The sequence below is a fragment of the Tyto alba genome, unplaced genomic scaffold, assembly GCF_018691265.1.
Source record: "Tyto alba isolate M040663 unplaced genomic scaffold, T.alba_DEE_v4.0 Super-Scaffold_30, whole genome shotgun sequence".
NCBI lineage: Eukaryota > Metazoa > Chordata > Aves > Strigiformes > Tytonidae > Tyto > Tyto alba.
The window spans coordinates 7,797,813-7,813,636 of NW_024881305.1; the positions used below are offsets into that span (position 1 = coordinate 7,797,813).

The following is a 15,824-nucleotide window of genomic DNA, read 5'->3' on the forward strand; positions in this document are numbered from 1 at the left end:
TGTGACAGAAACGCAGTCGTAGTAGCATTGTCGCGTGTGTCTTTCACTTTCTTCACCATGCACAAGTTTCGTGTGAAGTGGTGTTGTCTTACATTTCTCTGTGTATCAGGTGATCTCATAAATAGTTCGTGGTCACTTTCTGAATAAGCCCTTAAAACTTTTCATGAGAGGGCGGTTGCCAGCAGAGGTCACCGTTGCTGTAGCTGGTTTGAAAGGAGTTGAGTTTCTCTAGCTTTTATTGGTCTGAGTTTTGAAGGATGGACAAATATTTATAAACTCACCAATTCAGCATTGCCTTTTGGTGTTACAATATTGAATCTTTTGGAGTGAAAGCATTAATTTTATTAACCCTTTATTTTTTATCAGCAGAATTTGTTCTTAAAATATAGGCTAAAAGAATGTCAGATTTATGTTAACTTCTTAAAATCACCAGTGTTTTTTCCACGTGCTTGAAATTTAATTCAAGTGATGCTAACTAATGTGTTTTCGGTATTCTGTTAGTCATAAAAGCATTTTGTAAAGAAACAGAAAACCAATTAATAGAATCTGTATGTAAAGGAACATATTTATGTGTCCAAAACCATGGAACAGTAGGGGAATTTATGGTACTAAATCTATGGATTGAAACAATTTAGTTTTCAAATGTGTTCTATCTGACCCTTATTCTAGGTATCCCATTAAAGAAAGGCATTTTACACTTGAAAATGCTAATCTGAATACATATTTTTGGTATTTTTCTAACCTGATTTTTTAAATTAACATCTTACAGTGATTACATAGACCGCCTAGTTACTCTATGTAACAACTGTTTACTTAGCAAGGTCTGGGGGGGAGCCCTCTTGACGAATCTGTGCAGTAGAGCAATAGCGATTTCACATTTTGATCAATCCCAGCCACTCACCCTAAAAGGATCTGTCAGTCTTACAGTAAGGTAGTAAAGAAAGTAACTGTGGTTTTATTTTTCTCATCCTCTTAGCTAAGCAGTGTCCATCTTCTCACTCAAAAGCTTAAATTATCTTTTCAGATGTCTTCATTTTAAGTTCAGTGGAGAATTACAGTGAGCACAAAGGATCATTCTAACCCATATGTTGAGAATTATTAGAAAATTATTTATAAATATAATTATTAATATATTTAAAGGCTAAATCTTTCTTAGCATACTCATGTGAACACTCCAATTTATTTGGTTCCTCATTCCATCACTGTAAAATTTTTGTGAAAGTGCAGAAAATACTGTAAACTTCTCGTTTTCAGACAAATGTCTGAAATGGGAGTTGTCGTGGTTATTTTTAAAAGCCTGTTTTCTATAATATCTGAAACAGCTCAGAAGTGCAGAGTATGAATGTACTGGTGAGTTAGCTTCCTCGCTATCTTTTTGCAAATAGTGGTCCCATTTTATTTTGACTTAGCAAAAAAAGTGCCCAAAAGATTTTACTGTGATACTCTACTGCATGAAAACACCCATAAATTATCTGTCTAACAGTTACAATGCAACTTCGCAGTTGTGACAACTTGGAAAAACCAGCCTGACAAGCACGCTCACTTTTGCTGTTTTTCTAAAACTTCTTGAGCATATAAGGAGAATTTAAAGTGAAGAAAACAACTGAAGCACAAACACTTTTGTTCTCAGCACACAAATTCCTTCAGTCTCCTTGATTTGGGTCCCGATTTTTATCTCTGACTAGTGTATCAGATAAAACAGTGTTATCACCTGGTATAAATCAATAAACATTGTCTGTTTCATATTGTCACTAACAGGCAGGCAGCAGGGAGTCTGTAAGCTTTTTGAAGTGGACATCCTAGAGGATACATGGTTTTTAGTGAACTACTGTTCTGCCTATAGTTAAAAGGTTTCTGCTTTCGGCCAGTCATGCTTTGATTTACCAGAACTGCAATGTATTTATAGTAGTAAAGAAAGAAAGGAGTTCTTATCTAGAGTAGAATTATCATAGGATAAAAAAAAAAAAGGAATGCATTAAGTAAGCTTTAATATTCAGAACAAAGACAGTAAAGAATTTTCATATAGGTGTAACTGCTGTATGATGCAACTGAAACTAAGTTTTCATATACCTGGATAAAAATAATGAGAAGAATTCATACATTTCTCTAAGATTAAGCTGTTCTCACTTAAGAGGTTTTTCAAGCTTTTAGCTTAAACACAAATGCTTTATGAACACCTTCCAGATGTGCGTGCAGTTTAACCTGCGTTAGTAGATGCAATTTTCAGTTTCACTAGACCACGCTTTTCTTGCAAATGCTATTTTTAAGCAACAAGCACTCCTTATTTCAAAGACATCTGATCTGTTCCTCCTCAAGACAGCAAAAATTACTGTACAGCAAAACCACATTGGCTAATTTTGAAGATACCAAACTTCCACAACTGGTGCAACTTGCTTTGTGAAAAGTGACTGTTGTGGGGTCACTCACCTCAGAGCAGTATCACTAGGTGCCGAGGGTACAGGGAATCCAGAGGGTTGTCCAAGCTGTTTTGTAGTCTGTAGCACCCCAGTCCGTGGACACTTTCCCAAGCCAGAAGAGCCATTCACAGTCGCTCTGCCTTTCCAGCCTCATTCACTGCTCTCAGGGCTCAGCTAGCTGCACTGACTCACAGAAATTAAGCTCCCTCTGGGTCCTAGTGCTGTAAACGTGTGGGAGCTGCACGGACTCGTAGGAATTCAGCCTTTGGCTTGGTGCCTAGTCCCTGCAGTGATGCACAGATGTGCAGTGAAAGTTTCAGAGCGTGCGCTGGTTGTATGACTACGCATACATAATGCTGAGAAAAACCTCCAACTTCCTGGTTCCACTGTCGAGAACTGAAACCCTCTTTAAGGGATGTTTTGTCTGTAGCCTTTCTGCTTTGCACCTTAATCCTTGCACTCAATTTAAAGATGAGAGCTCACAGGAAGAAACTCCAAGCTCCCTGTTGAATGGGTCCTCTTGAAAATCCTCTCTAGAGCCCTTTACTCATATCATGAGTCTATAAACAGACGTATAGGAACACTAATAGTTAACCGGTGAAGCAGTGGACTGAGTTCCCTGCAAAAATTGTGCAGTCCCTATTATCAGCTGTCTTTATCAGGGGTCAGCCAAACACTGATCTAGAGTAGAAAAGAAATATTTGACCCTGACTTGGGGCAGCGGAAAAGATATTATATAAGAACCCTTCCAGATGTAATATTCTGTGTTTAACATGCTTACCGTACGCAACAAAGAGATATGGAAATGTTTTCCATTATGTTTGTGGAGGAGGATTAAGTACTTTACAAGGAAACAACAGTGGTTTTTAAGCACCGATAAATCTAAAAAAGAAAAGCAAAAGTGAAAAATTTCCTAAGATACCAAAAAAAAAAAGCAAGTTGGCTAAAAAACTCTACTCTAAAAATAGTTGTCTAACTATATAGAGAATTATGAAGCAGCTCTTTAGAATTTCATTATTCTCATCCTGGCATAGCATAGCCTTTGTGATTACACAGATGTAAGGAAAAAAATTTGAATCATCCTCCATTGAAAAGCAGACCACTACATTTTATCTATGTGGAAAAAAATCAAACATGTTTTGATTCTGTCCAGAAGAGGGCAGCCATCTGGAGAGACTTATCCTTAAAATCTTTTGGAGAGGGGAGAGATGTGTAGAAGGCATAGAGCAAGAAGGCAAAGTAGGTTTGAGATAAGGTTTCTTATTTGCCATGTGTATATGCAGTTTTCTGAGCTCGAAGCAAGGATATCTTCATATTTTATTAAAACTAGTAGGCAAACCTTACATTTCTTTTCCACATTGCCAAAGATAGCAGTGGCTTCAGTGCTAGACTGTTTCTTGGAGGTGGTGTGCATTTGAAATTGCCTGAAATACACTTAAGGAAATTGCAGCACAAAATGCTTCATGCAAGTGCTAAAATTGACTTCCCAATTTGCCAGGATTATGCAGATTGCTTTGTTTTTCTAAAAGAAAAATGTTTTCTACACATGATAGCAGTCACTGGCCAAAATGTAATACCTTCATTTATACAGCCAGTCATCAGAGTTTCTGAAAGTTTTGCCTGTAAAACCTGACCTCGGGATTTGGCCTTTGCTTCATATTTTGTTGCAGAAAAGCCAGGCTATTCTTGTGTTGATCATTTGTCTTTCTTCATTAGAATATTCTCAAATTAGGACTTTGTGCTGGAAAATTTGAAAGAGTACTATGGCCCATTGTGACTGTAGCAAACAGCATCAAAACAGAATACAAAAACTTATGCTTTTTTTTTTCCCCTTTACTTAAAAAGTTAGTGCACACTTGTGCTTAGCATCTCTACAATTGATTTCTTGGGAAGAACTGCCATTTTTTTTTCTTAAAACTGTGGTCACAAAAGCTCATTTGGACACAGTAATCGAAAATATACTGTGTTTGTACTTCATCTGTATCACAATCACTTACTTCTGTCTTGCAGAAATCTTCCTCTTGTACCTTATTCTTGTACCTCTTGAGTTCACACCAGTCGGCTGATACAAGCAAGCAAGCAAAACAGCTGCAGCAGTCCTTGGGAAAAAGCACGAGCTTGTATTCTCTTTTCTTATGTTCCCTTGTAACCCAAACAAACACCATTTCTAGCTTCTGGAGTAGATGCGGCCCTACAGGCACACCACCACTGCCAAGAAGAGTGCCTAATCCCATACACTATAGTCTGAGCTGAGTGGCTGAAAGCATTGCACAGAGGTCATGTATCTTTCTCTTTAAGCAGTGGTCAAAACAACAGATTTAAAGACAAAAGTCTTACTATATGCATGGTTGCTTAACTTCTATCCTCCACAAGGTGGGAGTTTTCTTGCTTTGGCAGGCCGCCGCCTACAAGGTGAGGGATGGTAATGTTAGACTGAGTAAGGAAAAGATGTACTCTGGAATCAGAGAAGCAGCTGCATAGAGGGAAATTCTGTGAGCACAGAACTAATAAATCCTGCTTCTCTGCAGATTTGCATCCAGTTATTTCTCTGCCTCCACTACAATGATTTTAAGTCTCCCGTGATCTCTTGCATCAGCTTCCTTAAACAACATCTCCAGTTCCCCTTCAGAGCAGATCAATCCACCATGTGCTTGAGTACTGCCATGTAATGCACTGACACGTTTCATTTCAGGAAAACAAAAGTGCTCAGGCCAAAATGAAGAGCAGCACTGTTGAGAGTGATGACTACAAGTAAAAGGTTTTGTGCTCTCCTGACTGTAGGGCTGTCTGTTCTGACCACTGGGCTGAGTTTGTTGTTGCCCAGAGACCTCCAACAGCAACAGGATCGTCACAGGCTCTTCCCTCCACATCAGTGATTCTGTCCAAGAAAGCTGGAGGGCAGAGGAGGCACAATGTATGAAAAAAGTGCCTTATGCTTGTGGCATGTTTAGGATTGTAAGAGGGCTAGAGGACTGCAGGTGGATTCCTCCTGGAGTCACTGTCTTTTTGTGTTGCTGAAAGTCTCAGGGAAGGCTTTTGAGAAGAAGTAGCTGGGTTTTTCTGTCTAGAAGCAACACTCTTCAAGGAAAAAAGCTGCCCAAAATGATGAAAGTCCTTTTTTATTTCTGAAATCTTTGTGGGTTTGGAAGTAGCATAGGTGAGCAAAGCTGTCATTCTTAAAATCTTGGCACCTGAGAGGTGTACGTTGCTGAGAAAGGGGCACACAGAGCATTAAACATTTTTCAGAGCTCCCACGAAGGTATAGGGGGATGGCATGAGGTTAGCAAGTTTTATTTTCTTCAGAAACCTATTTACGTGTGTGTATGTGAACAGTTACATTCAATACTTCCTAGTAATATGAAGTCTCTACATGAAAAAAGATGTATCAAAAATAACCCACTTCCACTAGCTGTCCTGGGGGTGCTTTGATGTGAATGCAGGAAAAGTTTTAAGCATCTCAAATGAGGCATTCAAAGTGTAAGACACTGCCTGTTTTACCTAAAAGAATATTTATCATTTCCAGTTTTTAAAATTTCCAGAAAATAGAACATAGCTATCTTGCATAAACTTGTCTGAGAGCTCTCTTCCTAAGGCTAAATTGAATCTAAAGAGAGATTAAAGTTTTCGCTTAATACTCACCTGGAAGAAGCTTACCCACGATTGGCTAAGTAAAAGTTAATCAAGAGGTTGGAAGGAATGATCACAATGCAAATTCTCTTCTTGTGTTAGTTACAAAAAATTAAAAAGGTGATACAGGAATTAAGTGGTCTCTTTTGTCTTTGTTAGTTTGTGTATCATTACTTCATAGTATTATGTGTATGGTAGAAGTTACTAGAAAAAAGGAGACGCTCACTTACGGGTCGTGAATAAATAGGTCAGACAAACAAGTTCATTACTGATTTAGTGTAGGACTCAGTCTCCTGTAAATATTTTCTTAACTGTTTCTGCCACATGGCTTCACAGTTGAGTCAATAACACACACAGAATGTAGCCTGAATGTGTTGGAAAATTGTCTGTACATGATGCATTTCCAATATACTGCAATTCAAAACAAGCAGTGGTTAGAAACATTTATTTATGGTGAATTATGGAAGTGATTTGCACTAGTCTTTTCTTTCTCTTTTGGTTAGTCATATAGCACACAATAGGAAGAAATCATTTTACTATAAATGAAAACATCTCAAAAGACCGAGCTTACTAAAAGCAAGCTGTCAGTTGATTGTTCAAGTGCTGTTACAGACAGAGAATATAATTCTAATGGCAGTGACATACAGACAGAGCAGAGCTATGAGAAAAACTTTACATTACTTTTCAGACTCAGCAGAGATTTTGTCTGATAGGTGTTTGGAAAGATATAGTGACTACAAATATTTCTGGAATACACGAGGCCTACACTTTTGTTGGAACACTTTTTTTATTAATGCTCAGCTGTTGGTTGGCAGTGAGGGTCAAACAAGAGCATATGTGCTATTTAAAATATAAAAGAAACTATGGATTTTGAAAATCAGCACTCAGATTTTCATTCTATGCTCTTCTGTGAGAGGATAAATGTTTTAAAATATTCTGCTTAGTAGCTACAGGGTTTTTCCTAGGATGTAGCTTTTTGCACTTGGCTGAAACAGACCTGGGTTGAAGTCTGAGTTCTTGGAAACCTCAAAGAGTTTGTCAGTCAGAATTCACTAGTTGTGGATGTCTATATGAGGTCTCTCTCCATGGACAAAAGCTCCTTTGATGAATTTTTATAAGGAGAACACATGGTCTGGTGTGCCTTTCGTATTCATGTCCATGACAGGAGCATTTCAAGAGCTAGTAAAATGCATGCTTCGCCTGTTTGGGGGTTGGGTTCTTTTTTTTTTTTACTGATTATATACTACTAGCACTGTGCTAGCAGTAAACTTTCTAAGATCCAGAGTCTGATAGCGGCATCCTTTTTGGGGGGATATCTGCACTGTCAGTGAAGCTCCTAGCTGTTTAAAGACTCACTCACTGTCAGCATGAAATGAGACAGTTCTTCAGGAGGTCTGGACATGCTCCTTGTTGCTGGATAGGGAGGCAATCATTTGCAGATTATCTGATAAGCCTTGGCTTCCAGCATTGCTCCTCTGCTTGCTGCAAAGGATCTGGGATCAGAGTGGAGTATCTACTGTGGTGTAGAATGACTCCTCTCTGCTCTGCTCTATGAAATGGGCCTCATGTTTTCTCTTCTTCATCTCTACTGCTCTTCTAACGTGCTCTAATAGAAACTATGTCTCCTTGTCAAAGTCTGGCTTCATCACATGTGCATAATGCGTGCTGAGATAATGAGAATAATTTGTCAGTACAGCCATACTTTGCTTATGACCTTGGGGAGTTGGCAACTTCTTAAGAGATTTTATATCCACAGGGGATGAGTATTATAATCTGATCCTTTTTACCGTGTTAGTGGGCAAATGACATGATCATATCAGAGTTTTTCCTTCTTTTCGGTCTTGCAGTACTGAATCTTCACATTTAGCAGCAGATCTCACTAGAGGCACATTGAACACAGTGTGTATCAGTCTGACCTACAGGCAATCCCCACAAGGCAGCATGTTGTACTTGTTCTTAAGGGAGGCTTCAGTGGCCCTGAATAGCAAGAGGCTTCAGAACATCACAGAAACTACGAGCGCTGTGCCAAAGATTCTCTCACAGAAGTATCTTCTTTTTTCAGTGTGCCCTAAAACATTTCAGGGTATCCCTTGACCTTTTGTCATAAAGTCAACCACAAGAGGAGAACTCCATGCTATCAGGGTAGGCTGCCTCGTTGCTTAAATCTTTTGGAGGAGGTGGGACAAACACTTCAGCATTTAAGTTGCTGGTATATAAATTTTTTTTTAAGTGTAAATTTAGGCTTTTCATTAAATATCTTTTCCTGCTCTTTGGTCTAAACACAGCCAGAAGAGGTCTAGCTTGTTTGGCCCACCTCTTTTTCTATAAACACTCTGCCTAAAGCTTCTTTCTCAGGGGCACCAGTTTTGCTGTGACTTTTTCAGAGAATATTTGTGCCACAACAGAGGAGACTGAAATACTAACTAGCAGAAGTTTGCCAAGCTATGGAGTTGAGGTAAAAAAAGTAATTTGGTAAAGTTAGCAATTACATGTCTGCTTTAAAGTTCATATAGGATTTTTCCAAGTTCTAGTACCAGAACAGGCTTGACAATATCAGCGAGTTTCTTCAAACACTTATGCCCTGTAAAAGCTTTCAAGCTACCTGCGCTTTACCATAAATCAGTTACCATGTTAGAGGCCATACTTTGGGGAGAACCACAGATTTCCTCCCAGTCATTCAAGATTTAATTTCCTTAACTTGAATTCAGTCTTTGAAAAAGAATCCCATCTGCAGGATTCTCCCTGACCAGTGCTTCTCTGTGTTTCTAAGGAGGAACACACTTAGGAGTTGCTGTAAAACACGGTTCTCTGTTCCTAGCAGTGTTGCATGGCAGTAATTAAAACCAGTACTGTTATTAACTCTTCGTATATCAATGCCTGAAAGCATTAGCTTTTCTAGTCTGTAATCTGTGGTAAATGTACTAGTTTTGTTGTTTTGTTTTGTTTCTTCCATTAAAGTTTTGGGAACAGAAAAGAGTGTTTAATGACTACAGCAGAATTAGTTTCACAAAAAATGCACTTTGTCCCCAGAAGCAGCAGCTAGAGATAAGATTTACTCAAAATAATTGAAATATGCATACTGAAAGCACACCCCTACCCTAATTCCATTTATATCTGAGTGAGCCTCTTGTCTGTGAACTTGTCTGGTTCTTTTTTCAACATACAGGCACTATTTGCTTCCACAACTTTTTTGCGGCAACAATATCCAGAAGTTCTCTACCTTCTCATTAAAATACTTTCTTGTATGTATTCTGAACTGATCTCACATCCAGTTTCAATGAGTGTCCACAAGTTTCAGTAATGTCAGGTTTCTTGAACAGCAGTTCCATATTCACCTTATCCACTAGTTTCATAATCCTGTTAACCTTCATCGTGTCTTGACCCATCCTGCTTCTTCCTCTTCCATCCAAGGGGGTCGTGGTCTTTCCAGTCTCTCCTCATAAGTCAGCTATTTCATCATGTCAGTCTCTTTACGTGCTCTTCTGTGAACCTTTTCTAACGCTACTGTGCCCTTCTTGAGACTAGAACTGTGCACAGACTCAGCATGTGGATGCAGAGAGCTGCCCCGAGGTTTGCGTAGGTGATTGCTGAGGCATACATGTTTTCTGAGATGTCTGACATTTGCAACCAGTGGTGACATCTGATAAAATTATTTTTATGTCCACAGTAGTCAAGCCATCTGTTGCACCAAATGTTCATAAAAAACCCAAGGAACCCATTCGCCCATGTGAAGAAATCATTTATATATTCTGCAAGAGTGTATTTCAGCACATTCGTGTTGCTTTATACAAGTCCTTACAAGCTAATCACTACAGCCGCTGTTCTGTCATTTATTCTTGTCACAGGGCAATTCTATTTTCAAAATGTTATTTTAATTAAAAGGAAAATGTGCTTGAAGAGGCTACCACTCTCTGGGCACACACAGGCTTGCATAACCTGACGGAGATAAATTGTCCAAACCTAGAGACCAGGTTCACAACAGTGGAGTGTAAAATGTCTCTTTTCTGCAGTGGCTTTTATTCACTGAAAAGAGCAGTGCTATCACTTTGTCAGGCTGATTCCTGTTTTTTCTGTTGGTTCAAATTCTGCAGATATTGACAAGGCCTTTCTGCATTCACAGTAGTAAGATCAGACTGTGACTGCAGTTTTCCTTCAGGCATGTGAATTATGTCTCAGACTGAACACCAGTCCACCCTGCTGAATACCACTCCACGTTGCTAGGAGAAGCTAGTTCTGTCTCTCTTGGAGGGAGCCCATTTTTTAAGGCAGTCAGCACTAAATTTTTTAAACTGCCTTTCTCTTACTAGATACCAGAATATGAATATTATCTTAAAGCATGTGGGTTATCCCCCCTGCATTTATAAGTATTCTCTTACTATGTGTATGTGCACAGACAACAAGGAAGAATTTCAGTCTAGCTATGACTGACCCTAGCTTCTGCACTGAGCTGTAGTCCCTTCAGTACTATCCAGGGACGATACAAAGGATGTAGTAGGAGGTCCTGCTATGAAGTTAGGAACGTAGGCTTAACATCAAACTTGGAGTGAGATGCATTTGACTACTGAGAGTGGGACATTTAAAAATAGCTTAAAGAATGTGCTCAGAATACCCTGACACCAGAATACTCAAAGGATGGACTTGCTCTTCACCATCTCTGTGTCCAATATCTTCTTCTCTTTAGTGATAAATCTTAAAGAGGCTTTGGGGGAAGACAGAAAAGGCGTGCAAATGATTGCATTTAAAGCAGGGCTCTGGAAGTATTTCATATCATATTTGTCTTCCAGGACCTGAGCTCTGTATTGTGTAACAGCAAAAGAACTGGTGAAAGTGTAAAAAGCTGGAACTCCCTGCCAATGTTACAACTTGTCTTTACTACTAAAAAAGGCAGTAAACTGGGAGGGTATATGAAAGAGTGAATTGCTCTGCACTTGCCCTGTTTCTTGCACTTGTTTTCTACGCATGTTCAGGACTCTGTTGTAGAAAGAACTCCAGGCCAGAACTACCTTTGAACTGAGCCAGTGTGGGAGTGCTTATGTATGTTAAGTTGTTCTTCAATATAAGGCATAGTTTTATAAGTGAGAAGTATTCTAAGTTGAAAACTGAATGAAGGCACAGCTTTTCAGTTTTGCTGTGAGGAAAACTGGGCATGGAATCAACCCCTGGTAGGACTGTAACACTCATGCACCAGATTTTTCTTTCAATAATACAGACATTGTCTCATCTTCATGATGATTTTTCACCTCTGTATTGCTGGGTAAATCTTCTCAAGAGTCTGCAAAATTAAAATCCCTCAGCCTTTATCAGCTGCAAAGTGAAGCTCTCAGCTGACTCACTTTTATGTGTCCAGGACTTTCTTGACTTGTGCACTAATATGGGACCACAAGTATTAACAGGGAGGTGGAGGAGACTGGGGAGTATGAAGCTGTAAGGAAAACCAGTGAAACAGCTGTAGTAGAGATGTGTGACGCTGCAGAGCATGAGGTGAAGTAGAGGTGAGAGGCCTGGTGAGATGGGGAGGGAGGCACTCAGGAGAAACAGAAGGCCATTAGTAACCATGAGTCTGTGTTGGCACAGGAAGACATTAACAATGTGCATGTGCTGAATTATATTTTTGTATGCTGCATAGATCTACGTAAATAATAGTATTTTCAGCAGGCTAGCAGGAAGAGGGAGCATCTTGGGGAAAAAAAAACCTGTTTTTTTTGGCCAAATCAAGGTAATGGATCAAGCGATGCTTTTCAGGGACACTTGCATACACCCTGCCTCCCAGGGGCACCGTGAAGAGGCTTTGTGGCATTGTAGGTATACCTGCAATACTGTAAAGTGAAAGTACTTCTGTGAAAGTCAACCATACAAATCAAAATGCAGATTTAAGACATGCAGCTGTAGCATTAGTTGAAAATGCACTCTGCATGCACAGGAGAAATCCAAACCAATTTGGGTTTGAAGAAAGCAGGGTTTACTCCAGGACACAATGTGCAGCATTTGCAGATCATTGGACAGCTCAGTCTACTACAGATCATGCCTTTTTATGGGGACATTCCAGCTCCAAAGAAAGCAAATTCTTCTGAAACACATTGTCTTAGTTAAACTTTTAATATGTTTTGATATTGCTAGCAGCAGCTTTATATAATGCGGTCATGTAGTGCTCAGCAAACAAAAGCTTACTCTGCGTGCTGTTGAAGAATTGGAGGCTATGGATGAAGTGGATATGTTACCACTACAAAATTTGCACAGTATTTTATACCTGGAATCAATGAGTTAGTTACATTGCCAGTGCTGCCTCAGGTCTGGTGAAGTGCGGAGTGTTTCAGTGAGAATGTTGTTCTGGAAGCACTGGGAGAAGGCGCACATTGTGGCTAGCTCATCTTGAGCCCAGGTTATGAAACTCATGTGGGGCCTCCTTGGATGGCAGGAAGAACCCTGCTTAGACCAGGTGATCCCCAAACGAGAGACAGTTACTGGTTATAACCTCAGTATTGATCTTATTCCTCCTTTCCTTAATGCAATGCACATGTTATATCCTCTTTCCAAACATGAAGAAGATTATAGCAGTCATTGCCATAAAAAGGAGTTTTGATTGTCTGTCCTATTATTGCTGTTCAGACAAATGTGCAGATAATCAGTATTGCTGAAGGCTCTTGCCTCATTTTGTCTTCATTCTTGTAATCTGAAAGACCAGGCAGCATAGTTGGTGGCTAGATGTGGACGTGTGGGTAGCATCATGCCTGGCTTCTGCATGTGAATATCCTAGATCTGTAGTGTTAAAGACTTGGCGCTGCATGAGTTTCTGCCATTCTGCTATGTGTCTTGGCACCATTCTCCTTGCTATGATGTGATTCTTTTGAAATACTGAACCACATTATGTCTTAAAACTATTCTTCATTATGCAAGAAGGGAGAGTTGGTATTTTGGGTTTTCCTCTTCTTACTATTCTCCTCAGGACATGCAAATACAATTTTAAATTGTATTTGCCATTCCATAAGACTTTCCAAAATTTGTATAATTCCAAATGCAAGCCGTCAGATGGGTAAAGTAATTGGGCTTGGAAATTAATCTAGGAATTGTAAGTGTTACTATATTAAGAGCAGAACTCAAACTTATAAATTTCACATATGCTTAATATTTTCCTATAAAGAACAGCTAGTAAGGGATTCTGGAGCTCCAGGGTAACTTACATGGTGTTCTAAGAGTACCTCCCTTATTCTTCAGCTCTAATCTTGGTTTCATGCATGCAGCTCTTTAGTGGGCCCTAAGTCATTGTACAACCTTGTTGTCAGTGTGAACAGTTGTTTGTGCATCTTGTTTTTTTTTTTCGTCATGTATTTTCTGTTTAGATATGGCCTATCAGTTCACTAGCCACTTGAACTTTCGAAAAAGTATATACAGCACTGTTCACACACTGTCCTTTTGGAATTGAACCGTGCTTTTGCCACAGCTCTGCTCAAGAGGAAAGAGCATTAGTTACCTGCAGTTCACATTGGATGCTGGAGAATAGGGAGATACTGAATTGGAGCTTATCATCCATAGTCTTGGTTGTTAGTACATTGTCAAAAAAATCATCATCTATGTTTGTAAATCTTAACTCCTAGATTCTTAAAGGCATTCTCCAGGTAAAGCAGGAAGAAAGAGTGGAGCAGGACCATGTTCTTAAGGTGGTGGAAAACACTATTACTTGTCTGAAGCTTAATTTAAGCATAGGGAAGGCAGGGCATGTGAAGACTCTGCCCAGTGCTGAAGTGGAAGTGAACTGTTCATCGCTATTTTTTAATGTCTCCCTTTCTTTTAGAATTATATTTAACAGTGGAATGCCTTTAGATGCCCAGCATTTAAATTACTAACATTTACACAGTGCATTGATGAGAGACTGCAAACCAAGCTCTAGCAGGATCGGCAAAGAAAGTATTTATGTAAGAGGTGACTGACAGCAACTTGTTTCACTCTGCTAAGTTTTTTTTGTGACTTCTGTGTCAAAAGCGAGTTCTTCAAAACGGCCAACTCCCTTAATTTTTTAACCTGCTTGCTGGGAACAAGCAAATTTCTCTTTCCCAGTATTCTCCTTTTCACATCCCCTTTATTGCAAGGAAGAGCTGAGTGAAAAGGAGAAAAACCCAAACCAGAACAAAAAAAAAAAAAAAAAACAAAAAAAAAAAAACAAAAAAAACCCCCCGAAACAAAACAAAACAACACAACCTTCATTCCAGAGTCAAATTTGCAATGAGAATCTTTGAGTCTATTTTTGTCCAATTCCATTTGGACAAAATTCAAGAATTTGATTTTTCCCATTGCTTTATTTTGTACTCTAGTTGACTCTGAAAGCACAGGCTGAAACCAATGCTGAACCACAAAATTCAATTAAAACACAGGGAGTAAGGAGGGAGAAGAAATCAATGGATGGATTATTCTATCAGCTGCTGTTCCCATGATCTTCTTATCTTATCCTGCACTACTAGAAGAGATGTTGGGAAGTGGAGTCATTGTAAAATCAAATCAAACTGCTTCATCCTCTCAGCATAGCGCAGAAAATTGGATCAATAGCATGAGCCTATTCTTTGCTTTCCTTCTAAGCAGCTGCACTGTCAAATCCATCCATAGTATGGAGGCTAGTCTGTATTTTAATCCTCTGCTCTCCAATTGTGAAGTTAAACAACAGTGCCTGAAACAAGCATAAATCAGTACAGATGCCAGGCTTCTTAGGTATAGATTTTCTGGCTGCTATATGCATCTAGTAACTAAGTCAGACATTTGAAACAGAAAAGTTTATCAATCATGAAATTACCTGTGTGTCTCCTGAAAAATAAAATCTAAGGCAGGAGGGAAACGTTCTAAAATTACAATATTTAACTTCCCTTTTTCCTACATCTATCATATAGTGTCACTTTTCCAGGTAGATTATAATAGCAGCACTTTGGAAGTTTCACATCAGGGGTCCTAGAGATCAGTGACAGCTAACAGAAAGAATAGAACATGTTCTTGAGCTAGTATGAGCTGTCTTAAAAACTGCCTATTGGTATAGAAACTTTTATTTAAATAGCCTGGCAGTCTTCATTTTGAAAAGGCAATGAGCAAAATGTATGCCGCCTTTTTTTTTTTTTTTTTTTTTTTTTTTTTCTCCTTGTATTCACTAGTTATATTAAATTGCTTTACTAATGGAAAACAAATGGTGTAAGCCTATATGGATGGTTCTAAATCACGGAATGGCCAAAACAGTTGAGGAAAAAGGGGTTGCTGGTCCCTTCAAAAAACTCTCTGTTATGTATTTGCACTGTCCTGTAGAGCGACAGAGTTCATGTGTCTGGTGATAAACAAAGTGAAACATTTCACTCTAATAAATGCCATTCAGAAATTCGCTTAGCTGAAGTGATTGTTACATCATAATACCTATTTTGTAGTTATACAGTGCTAGTTCTGATGCTTTATTCTCTACTTGAAACTTGGTCTCTTTGAAAGTTTGGTATTTTCAAATGGGTTCAAGTGGTAGATACCAATCTTCTGCTGTTGAAGTATTTGGGATATTTGGGATGTGAGCTGGCCTGCAACACTGTGTAGTGGTGCACTCCATTCATATACTCTCCTGTGTACTCAGAAAGTATGCCAATGAGAGTAATATCAGTGTCTGCTTACAGAGAGAGATGGATAGACATAATGAACGTTGCTCTAGGTGGTTTGAATGGCTTCCTGACCATTCATCATAACAGTACATTGTTTCTCCTAAGCACCTACAAGCAACCATAAACACGTCTTCCTTTCTGCACTTCTTTCAATATATTTATTTTTGTA

General features: G+C 39.0%; 1 protein-coding gene and 1 long non-coding RNA gene across 7 annotated transcripts in view; one reads left to right on the forward strand and one right to left on the reverse strand.

Annotated features, from left to right (window-relative positions):
* The window catches only part of NGF (nerve growth factor), a 33,670-nt gene extending 30,959 nt beyond the window's left edge, over nt 1–2,711 (reverse strand). For both annotated transcript variants that reach the window (XM_042800156.1, XM_032987277.2), the window contains exon 1: nt 2,428–2,711. The gene's annotated coding sequence lies outside the window, so the exon portion shown is untranslated. The remainder of the gene's footprint in view (nt 1–2,427) is intronic.
* The window catches only part of LOC116960277, a 133,383-nt gene that overhangs the window by 93,779 nt on the left and 23,780 nt on the right, over nt 1–15,824 (forward strand). The window lies entirely within an intron of this gene.